The following is an 11,301-nucleotide window of genomic DNA, read 5'->3' as shown; positions in this document are numbered from 1 at the left end:
CACTTGCAGCCATAACATCACTTGGGTCATCAGAGTTTGGCTGTTGTGGTAGACCTATTTCCATATTAGAAGGGATGGTTGTAATTTCCAAAGATGATTCCAAAAATGTCCATGTTTTGAATAGGAATTTACAATTATATAAGGGCTCGACTACGGTCACCACCTGTTATTCACCTGTAGGCCTCTGTCGGCGCTAGGACCCAGGGTGCGCGATTTTCATCTCCAGCTGCTGCGGTCTGAAAACGGGCGATGAGAGAAGATCGCGAGGAGAAGCCGACATGTCACACTGGAATTATTCTACCACAAAATCACATTCCTGACCTTTAACAGAAGTCACCAAGTCTCAAACAATCACTTGTCGTGGTGTGAAAAGCTCAATTTGCGAGCTTTGAAAGGGCAGTTTGGAGCGCAAGGTAAGGCGGTGCGATACCATGCGATTACTAATAACAAAGGCGTACTGGAGAGCAGGGGGCAATAAGGGGGGCATTGCACAACGGCATAGAGGGCAACAGTCAACTCTCCCAAACTTTTGCTGTGAATAATTGTGTACAGTAAAGTTTGTAAATCCACGTACAGGCCATAACAAACCTGTCTAACGGTATTCAAGGTATGCATTTTGGTAACGTAAAGTCTTCAAGTGAGGATAAACGTGTCACATGTTTCTTGGGGTGAATTCCTGTCTCAGTCGGCAGTGGCACACATTATATTTTGCTAAGGCTACTACAACCAAAAAAGGTCGTGAATTCTAGTTTCACTGTATTTCATTATAACATTAATCTTCCATCTGCCATGAGTTTACACATCGTGGCATCCTCAACCTGCCAACTCAGAGCATCGTCTCCAACTTGTTCTCTGCCTCCATGGTATAGCCTACATCAGGTCCAATCCTTTTACGCACATATGAACAAAAGTCATCGTCTTTTTACATAGTTGGTGGTGACATATTTCATGCTTTGCATGATTTACTACGTTCTCAACGTAAACATTATGTCAGGTAATGGCAACCGCGAACTCAGACGGGACATGCCATGCTGTAGCTACTACTCTATAGCAGCCGTATCCCAGGCCTAGGTTGTTTGGACGAAGCGTTCGAATATTCCATAAATCGACCAAATTTACTCTCGGTAGCCTAAGCCCCATTTTGAAAGGGAACGACAGTAATTTTGACGAGGCCTCAAACAAAACATTGTGGCTTCATTCACTGTAAACTTGCTGTTTTAAGTGTGATTGTTTTGATCACCAGTCAAATGTGCACAGGAGTGTGCAAATGTATATTCACTGTATTTACGTTTTTTGAGCCTATGGCTTCAAACGTTCATTGCTAGTGGCAGTGACCAAAACTAGTCGATAGCTAAAGACCGGAGCAGCCGGCCACAACCGGGATTGCTTTCGCTCTGTCGTTGAAGTCTCTGGGTAACCCCGCTCTGACACAATGCAATGTGGAGACAACCTGGTTCCTCTTGTGCTCGATAGGAAGGCACAACAATCAGTCGTGTTATTCTGTAGCTCGTGTGGTGTGTATATTGGTTCTATTTTGATATTTGGCAATATGTCAACGACTAGTCTGTCAGCCGACATGCAACTCTCAGTGCTGTTCGCGAGTGAATGGTGTTGGGCAATGGGCAAATGATCCTACACTCCAATAGCTAGCTACCTTCACCGAGATGAAGGCTGCGAAATAGTAGAAAGACGAAAATGTATCCGGTGGGGTGCATCACTGTGCAGCAACGGCCGGGAGACAGGAAAGAAATAGGTCATTGTTAAACAACAAACTTGTTTACTTCCATTATCATTTAGACTACCAGACATTTAGACATTTGCTATAACCGGGTGTATATATCACAGTTATGTCATTCACAAGTCTGTGATATTGTATTCCATAAGCTACTTAGTGTATACCTGCGTATGATTTAGGTAAGAATCCTGCGCTGGCCTGATTAAAGGTATCCGAAATTGGGAAAGCCAGATGTGCCAAAGGCTTTTTTTTCTAGATGTCAACTGTATGAACGCGTGGCCTGCTGAATGTTTTGGCGTACGCTATTGTGTCTATTCTGCATTAAGCAGACAACACAGGCTTCGAGACCTGTCTTTAGGCGGTTTGACCTTGCAAGGTAATATAACTTATAGGTTCTCAGCTCGCATATTATAGCCTCATTATATCGAGTGGCGAAACATTCCAGTGTATTTTTAGGACAAGCCTGTTCAAGTTAACTGTAAGATGTATTCACCTGACACTCGTTGACACTTGCAATCAGTGTTAAATTGGTGGAAAGGCTGATCCTCTAACCTTGATCATTCACACCTATTTTACCTCAGCATTTACAACTCTATGAAAACAATTAATCAATGCTCCAAAACGTGAAAGAGGTGTTGTTAATTGTTAATTACCACCTGTAATGGCGTATATGAGAGGAGTGATTATCAGCATCATAATTCATCATGAAAACGTGTAGGTCACTTCAAATATTGAAATGCTTATCTCTGAACTATCAGCCAACAGGACTTGGGCTGATACACTTCTCAAACATCAAACATTACTTATTGTATGCACATATATTGGTCATCATGATAATCACTCAATAAAAAGGCGTTCATACATCACATGGTGCCAATAGTATTGAATATTATATGAGATAAAGGTTGAATTTCTGAACACATAATGCATATTTTTCAAAAATGGATTCATCTCACATTCAGTAGGGGACAGATCGAAATTTACCAGGGGGAGGGGCTGGTCCAACTTGAGGTGTCTTTAAAAAAATGCACTTCCCTTCCCCAACATGTTTTCACATGACCTTCCCCTTGTACAGTAAAATAAATTGAACGCCCTCCCTCCTCAGAAGTAACTCAAAATAATGTTTAAGACCACAAATATGAATAACTGTAGCGACCCTTTGTTTATAAACGTGGATATCGACTTTGCCACTTAAGCATGCTTTTGTGGCCCAGTCGGTGCCAAGCAGGGCTACGAGCCAGAAGGTTAGGGGTTCGCTGACCACCATAGACGAGCTCACTCTCCCTGCCTGTTTCATTACACTACAATCAGAGTCAGCTGCATACATTGATCAGCTATGGGGAAAGCAGATTTTTTACATTATGATGCCATATTTATAATTATATAAAATATATGCAAAGAATATTCCAGCGACAGGTTTCTGTGCCAATGCACTACACAACCAATAACAAAGCATACTAACTTCGGGCACTTCAATATCATGGTTTGCGTTTTCAGCACCACAATAAATAGACTATGTAAATTTCGACAAACAGAAAATACATCCCTCCCTACCTTGTAGGCTTACCCAATATAGAAGGCTTGGCTTGACAATATCTGAATGTCATTAAAGTTTTGGTGTTTTGTAACAGATGTCTCTTTCCATTCATCCATTGGCTGCTGCATAGTTTGGATTTATATATTTTATTAGTCCGTTTAAAAAAATATATATACACAAATATAAAATACACAATATATACACGATACAGTCGGAGACTTATTTCCATTGTGGTCAATATTTTTTACATAGATACAGACACATTACAGAGATAGAGATGAAAAAATGCTCAACCTCCAGATGAGTATGAGGGAGGAGTTTAAGTATATTTCTTAAAAGCTTGTTTGGCTGGTAGCTTATTCTTTCGATGTTTGGGGCTGCTTGTGAACCATGATGTACAAGCATAATCAAAGTGACATTGGACTAGTGCACTAGCTACGTTTTCATCCAATTGGCGACAGATTTTCGAAAATCTTCATAAAAACAAAATGCCATTTCAGAGTTACCTTTTGGAAAATTTTGCACCGGACAACATGACCGGGAAGATTTTAATTTACCAGACATTTGAGGAATTTACCGGACATCCATATGCATTCATATCCAACCTGGCACAGCCAGCAACATCAATAAATGAGGGATATTGGCCAAATGAGCCACATTTACGTATCCTTAACAGCCTATAACAAATTACAAAAACACTAAACCTATTTTTGATATTGGTTTTTAGGCTACTTTCCTAAAACAATAATTGTTCACCTCACGGTTCATTTGTATCAGGGCATTGTATGCATAGGCCTATAGGCTTAGGTGTCCACTGTATGATATTAACAATTTAATAAATATATACAGTAACTGTCAAAAGTTTGGACACACTTACTCATTCCAGGGTTTTTCTTTATTTTTACCATTTTCTACATTGTAGAATAATAGTGAAGACATCAACACTATCAAATAACACATATGGAATCATGTAGTAACCAAAAAGTGTTAAACAAATGAAAATATATGTTATATTTGAAATTCTTCAAAGTAGCCCTTTGCCTTGATGATTGCTTTGCACACTTGACATTCTCTCAACCAGCTTCATGAGTTAGTCACATGGGATGCATTTGAATTAACTGGTGTGCCTTGTTAAAAATTCATTTGTGGAATTTCCTCAGAAATTGCAGCACAAATAAATGCTTCACAGAGTTCAAGTAACAGACACATCTCAATATCAACTGTTCAGAGGAGAGGAGGAGAATCAGGCCTTCATGGTCGAATTGCTGAAGAAGAAAAAAACACTACTGAAGACACAAATAAGAAGAAGAGACTTGCTTTGGACAAGAAACATGAGCAATGGACATTAGACCGCGAGAAATCTGTCCTTTGGTCTGATGAGTCCAAATTTGAGATTTTTGGTTCCAACCGCCGTATCTTTGTGAGACATAGAGTAGGTGAACGGATGATCTCCGCATGTATGGTTCCCACCGTGAAGCATGGAGGAGGATGTGGGGGTGCTTTGCTGGTGAAATTGTTGTGATTTATTTAGAATTCAAGGCACACTTAACCAGCATGGCTACCACAGCATTCTGCAGCGATACGCCATCCCGTCTGGTTTGTGCTTAGTGGGACTATCATTTGTTTCAACAGGACAATGACCCAAAACACACCTCCAGGCTGTGTAAGGCCTGTTTGACCAAGAAGGAGAGTGATAGAGTGCTGCATCAGATAACCTGGCCTTCACAATCACTGACCTCAACCCAATTGAGATAGTTTGGGATGAGTTGGACCGCAGAGTGAAGGAAAAGCAGCCAACAAGTGCTCAGCATATGTGGGAAGTCCTTCAAGACTGTTGGAAAAGCATTCCAGGTGAAGCTGGTTGAGAGAATGCCAAGAGTGTGCAAAGCTGTCATCAAGGCAAAGGGTGGCTACTTTGAAGAATCTAAATTCTAAAATATATTTGGTTACCACATGATTCCATATGTTTTATTTAATAGTTTTGATGTCTTCACTATTATTCTACAAATAGTAAAAATAAAGAAAAACCCTTGAATGAGTAGGTGTGTCCAAACTTTTGACTGGTACTGTATATATAAAGGAAGAGAAGCTTAGGCCTAACCCCAGAGAGATAGAGATATGTTGGTGGCATGCTATGACACCGACATGCATTTTTTTATATCTGATGGCTACTGCGTCTGCTATACAGATATATACTGAAATAAAATATAAATGCAACAATTTCAACGATGTTACTGAGTTACAGTTCATATAATGAAATCAGTCAATTGAAATAAATTCATTAGGCCCTAATCTATGGATTTCACATGACTGGGCAGGGGCAGGCCTGGGAGAGCATGGCCCACCCACTTGGGAGCAAGGCCCAGCCAATCAGAATTAGTTTTCCCCCACAAATGGGCTTTATTACAGACAAAAATACTCATCAGCTGTCTGGGTGGCTGGTCTCAGACTATGCAGCAGGTGAAGAAGCCGGATGTGGAGGTCCTGGGCTGGCATGGTTACACGTGGTCTGCGGTTGTGAAGCCGGTTGGACGTACTGCCAAATTCTCTAAAACAACTTATGGTAGAGACATTTTAGAGTGGCCTTTTATTGTTCCCAGCACAAGGTGCACCTGTGTAATGAGCATGCTTTTTAATCGGCTTCTTGATATGCCACACCTGTCAGGTGGGTAGATTATCTTGGCAAAGGAGAAATGCTCACTAACAGGGATATAAACAAATTTGTGCACACAATTGGAGAGAATTGCATCTGGAACATTTCTGGGATCTTTTATTTCAACTCATGAAACATGGGACCAACACTTTACATGTTGCATTTATATTTTTGTTCTGTATAGACATACATAATGAGGGTAATTCATGAATTGTATTATTGGTTATTTTAACCAATGCATTGAATTGATCATTTTTTTACCCAATGCAATGGGTTATCTAATCAACCCACATTTGGATTAACTATAACCCAATAGCTGGTTTCATAATAACCCATCTATATTCTTATTTGTATTTATTTTCTCCCTATTTTAATACTATTGTCATTAATTTAAGCAACAATACAATATTTAGATACTGAATGATGAAAGTAATGGATAATACAATGCATTGCCAAGCATAAATCATTTTTATTTCCTGCTAATAAAAGGTTTTCATACAATGTCAATGTGATTATTAATATTTAATAGTTGTATTTAATAGCTTTACACTTTAAACTCCTACCCATCAATACGCCACCCCCATTCCTTAACACATGGGATGTAAAATAAAAGTTAGAAAAAGACAAATACACTACATTTCAAAAGGTCCAGCAAGCAGTGTTTCCCCTATATTAATTTAGCATTGGCGCATCGCTGCTGCTAAATTGTTGCCGTCGCTGCAACAACAAAAAACTGTCAACTGGGTGGGACTTCCTATGGGTTAAGGAAGGATCACAATTCCATCCAGTTCATCGGGAGTGCTCAGACAATGAATTATACTTGTGAGCAAACATTCCATAACCGCAGGTGGCAGTAAATCGTCAACCTTGTCTTTATACCTGTTCAAACAACACACTTCAGGTGGCAGTGTGCACCCTTTCAGTTTGTTTACCAACTCATAGAAGTAGTAGGTGAAGAAAAATGTACTACTTCAAAATGGAGATGGCCTCAATGGCACTGCCCATTCTCTCAGACACCATAATGGGACAGATGAAATGTTGCGTCCTCTAAATATCTCTATGAGAAAACGCTATTAATAGATGTATGTAATAATTGTTAGCAAAGATGCAGTAACGTTACGCTAGTTAAATTATATTTGGGTTTAATATAGAATTCTCTGGTGATGTAATTGAGATCAAGAGATAATTAATGAAACTGAACATAATAAAATGTTTATGCAGTTTGGAGTAGAATGTCCCCAGTAGTGACCTTCTCACAGTCATTCAACAAAAATGTAATCTCCCGGGGGGCATTTCCCCAGACCCCCCTGGGAAGACCACAGCTTGTATACTTACATGTTGTATTATTAGGGGTGAATCATTTCCCCATCCATTCTGTATGACCATGGACGCAGGATGGCAGGTCCCACCTTCAGGGCCACATCACAAAACAGGTCTATAGGGGAAAACAACATTTCAAACAAAACCCAAATTATTGATGTTATCAAGAAAACATATTGGATCAGGGCATTGGTATGTCAATTTCCATAAAGAACAAGAAAAGTATGATGTCGAAAAGCATAATTATTATTGGCCTAGTATATTTTTTACATTGTCTTACCATTAGAAGGGTTTCAGCATCCTTTGCCAGGTCACTTGCCCTTTTCTTCCCCCTATGGAAGACAACAACAAGTCCAATGAAACTCCACAGGTCACCCCTGCATTTGATGAAACACAATATACAGTTGAAGTCAGAAGTTTACATACACCTTAGCCAACATTTAAACTCAGTTTCACAATTCCTGACATTTAATCCTAGTAAAAAATTCCCTGTCTTAGGTCAGTTAGAATCGCCACTTTATTTTAAGATTGTGAAATGTCAGAATAATAGTAGAGAATTATTTATTTCAGCTTTTATTTCTTTCATCACATTCCCAGTGGGTCAGAAGTTTACATACACTCAATTAGTATTTGGTAGCATTGCCTTTAAATTGTTTAACATGGGTCGAACGTTTCGGGTAGCCTTCCACAAGCTTCCCACAATAAGTTGGGTGAATTTTGGCCCATTCCTCCTGACAGAGCTGGTGTAACTGAGTCAGGTTTGTAGGCCTCCTTGCTCACACACGCCTTTTCAGTTCTGCCCACACATTTTCTATAGGATTGAGGTCAGGGCTTTGTGATGGCCACTCCAATACCTTGACTTTGTTGTCCTTAAGCCATTTTGCCACAACTTTGGAAGTATGCTTGGGGTTATTGTCCATTTGGAAGACCCATTTGCGACCAAGCTTTAACTTCCTGACTGATGGCTTGAGATGTTGCTTCAATATATCCACATATTTTTCCATCCTCATGATGCCATCTATTTTGTGAAGTGCACCAGTCCCTCCTGCAGCAAAGCACCCCAACAACATGATGCTGCCACCCCCGTGCTTCACGGTTGGGATGGTGTTCTTCGGCTTGCAAGCCTCCCCCTTTTTCCTCCAAACATAACGATGTACTACAGTTCTATTTTTTTTTCATCAGACGAGAGGACATTTCTCCAAAAAGTACAATCTTTGTCCCCATGTTCAGTTGCAACCCTTAGTCTGGCTTTTTTATGGCGGTTTTGGAGCAGTGGCTTCTTCCTTGCTGATCGGCCTTTCAGGTTTTGTCGATATAGGACTCGTTTTACTGTGGATATAGATACTTTTGCACCTGTTTCCTCCAGCATCTTCACAAGGTCCTTTACTGTTGTTCTGGGATTGATTTGCACTTTTCGCACCAAAGTATGTTCATCTCTAGGAGACAGAACGTGTCTCCTTTCTGAGCAGTATGATGGCTGCGTGGTCCCATGGTGTTTATACTTGCGTACTATTGTTTGTACAGATGAACATGGTACCTTCAGGCGTTTGGAAATTGCTCCTAATGATGAATCAGACTTGTGATAGTCTACCATTTTTCTCTGAGGTCTTGGCTGATTTCTTTAGATTTTCCCATGATGTCAAGCAAAGAGGCACTGAGTTTGAAGGTAGGCCTTGAAATACATCCATAGGCAGACCTCCAATTGACTTAAATGATGTCAATTAGCCTACCAGAAGCTTTTAAAGCCATGACATAATTTTCTGGAATTTTCCAAGCTGTTTAAAGGCACAGTCAACTTAGTACGTAAACTTCTGACCCACTGGAATTGTGATCCAGTGAATTATAAGTGAAATAATCTGTCTGTAAACAATTGTTGGAAAAATGACTTGTGTCATGCGCAAAGTAGATGTCCTAACCGACTTGCCAAAACTATAGTTTGTTAACAAGAATTTTGTGGAGTGGTTGAAAAACTAGTTTTAATGACTCCAACCTAAGTGTATGTAAACTTCCGACTTCAACTGTATATATTTATTTGAAACAATGTCTTAAACTGAAGAAATACAGTGCCTTCACAAAGTATTCATACCCCTTGACTTATTCCACATTTTGTTGTGGTACTGATAGAATTCAAGATCGATTAAATATATATTTTTCTCACCCATCTACACACGATACCCTATAATGACAAAGTGAAAACATAATATTATACATTTTTGAAGATTTTATAAAAATGAAATACAGAAATATCTCATTTACATAAGTATTCACACCCCTGCGTCAATACATGTTAGAATCACCTTTGGCAGAGATTACAGCTGTGAGTCTTTCTGAGTAAGTCTCTAAGAGCTTTGCACACCTGGGTTGTACAATATTTTGTCATTATTCTTTTCAAAATTGTTCAAGCTCTGTCTAAATGGTTGTTGATCATTGCTAGACTACCATTTTCAAATCTTGCCATAGATTTTCAAGCAGATATAAGTCAAATATGTAACTCGGCCACTGAGCATTCACTGTCTTCTTGGTAAGCAACTCCATTGTAGATTTTTGCCTTTTTTTAGGTTATTGTCTTGCTGAAAGGTGAATTCATCTCCCAGTGTCTGTTGGGAAGCAGACTGAACCACGATTCAGGATTCTGAACTCTAGGATTTTGCCTGTGCTTAGCTCCATTCTGTTTATTTTTTATCCTGAAAAAATCCCCATTCGTTAACAATTACAAGCATACCCATAACATGATGCAGCCACCACTATGCTTGAAAATATGGAGTGGTACTCAGTAATGTGTTGTATTGGATTTGCCTCAAACATTTAAACTTTATTTAACCTTTATTTAACTAGGCAAGTCAGTTAAGAACAAATTCTTATTTACAATGACGGCCTTGTGTTCAGGACAATTTATTTTTCAGTATTACTTTAGTGCCTTGTTGGAAACAGGATGCATGTTTTGGAATATTTGTATCATGTACAGGCTTCCTTCTTTTCACTCCGTCAATTAACTGAGTTAAGTAGGACACCTGTATCTTTGTAGTGATAACTTCACCATGCTCAAAGGGATATTCAATGTCTGCTTTTTTACATTTTTACCCATCTACCAATGGGTGCCCTTCTTTGCGAGGCATTGGAAAAACTCCCTAGTTGTTGGGGTTTAATCTGTGTTTGAAATTCACTGCTCGACTGAGGGACCTTACAGATAATTATATGTATGGGGTACAGAGATGATGTAGTCATTCAAAAATCATTTTAAACACTATTATTGCACACAGAGTGAGTCAATGCAATTCATGTGACTTGTTGAGCACATTTCTACTCCTGAACTTATTTAGACATGCCATAGCAAATGGGTTGAATACTTTCGGCTTTTCAATTTTCATTCATTTGTAAAACTTTCGTAAAACATAATTCCACTTTGACATTATGAGGTATTGTGTGTAGGCCAGTGACAAAAAATATAATTTGAATCCATTTTAAATTCAGGCTGTAACACAACAAAATGTGGTAAAAGTCAGGGGTGTGAATACTTTCTTTTAACATTAGCCTAAGTTGCAGATGACAAAGGTTAAGACAAGAGAATTTTAATATCGCATAACTCTTTGCAACAATGGGACCAGCTATGCTAGTTTGCAACGGCGCTGGTCGTTAGCAACGGCGCTGGTAGTTAGCAACGGCACTAGTAGTTAGCAACGGCGCTGGTCTCATGAATTTGTTTATTTTCGAAAAGCTTCCATATGGAATCATAACTTGTCTTAACCTTTGTTATCTTCAACCTAGACGTTAGCTGCTGTAAAGTCACCAGAATTATTTGAAATAATGATTGAGGCAGTCATGTTATCTAGCTAAACAATTAGCTCATTTAAATAACTATAAATAAAGGTTAACTTACCCGTTTGTCTCTGTCCAGTGGCACAATAAGTGGCAATGGGTTTTGCAGAGAGTTGCCGTCCCCCGGTACCCGACTGTTGGGGTTTGATTACAAATGCCTGTCGTGAGATTAATTTACTTGTACCCAACCTGTTGAGTTACTGCTAAAACAACCCAACAAGCAGGAAATAACCCAATAAA

The 11,301-nt window shown here is 39.2% G+C and overlaps 1 protein-coding gene across 1 annotated transcript in view; it reads left to right on the top strand.

Moving 5' to 3' along the window:
* Window positions 1-242: 242 nt before the first annotated feature.
* bcorl1 (BCL6 corepressor-like 1) overlaps window positions 243-11,301 on the top strand; it is a 36,072-nt gene continuing 25,013 nt past the window's right edge. The window contains exon 1 of the mRNA XM_071398566.1: window positions 243-413. The gene's annotated coding sequence lies outside the window, so the exon portion shown is untranslated. The remainder of the gene's footprint in view (window positions 414-11,301) is intronic.

The sequence above is a fragment of the Salvelinus alpinus genome, chromosome 4 (genome assembly GCF_045679555.1).
Source record: "Salvelinus alpinus chromosome 4, SLU_Salpinus.1, whole genome shotgun sequence".
Taxonomy (NCBI): domain Eukaryota; kingdom Metazoa; phylum Chordata; class Actinopteri; order Salmoniformes; family Salmonidae; genus Salvelinus; species Salvelinus alpinus.
The sequence above is the reverse complement of the archived record's forward strand: the minus strand, read 5'-3'. Positions and strand labels throughout refer to the sequence as shown.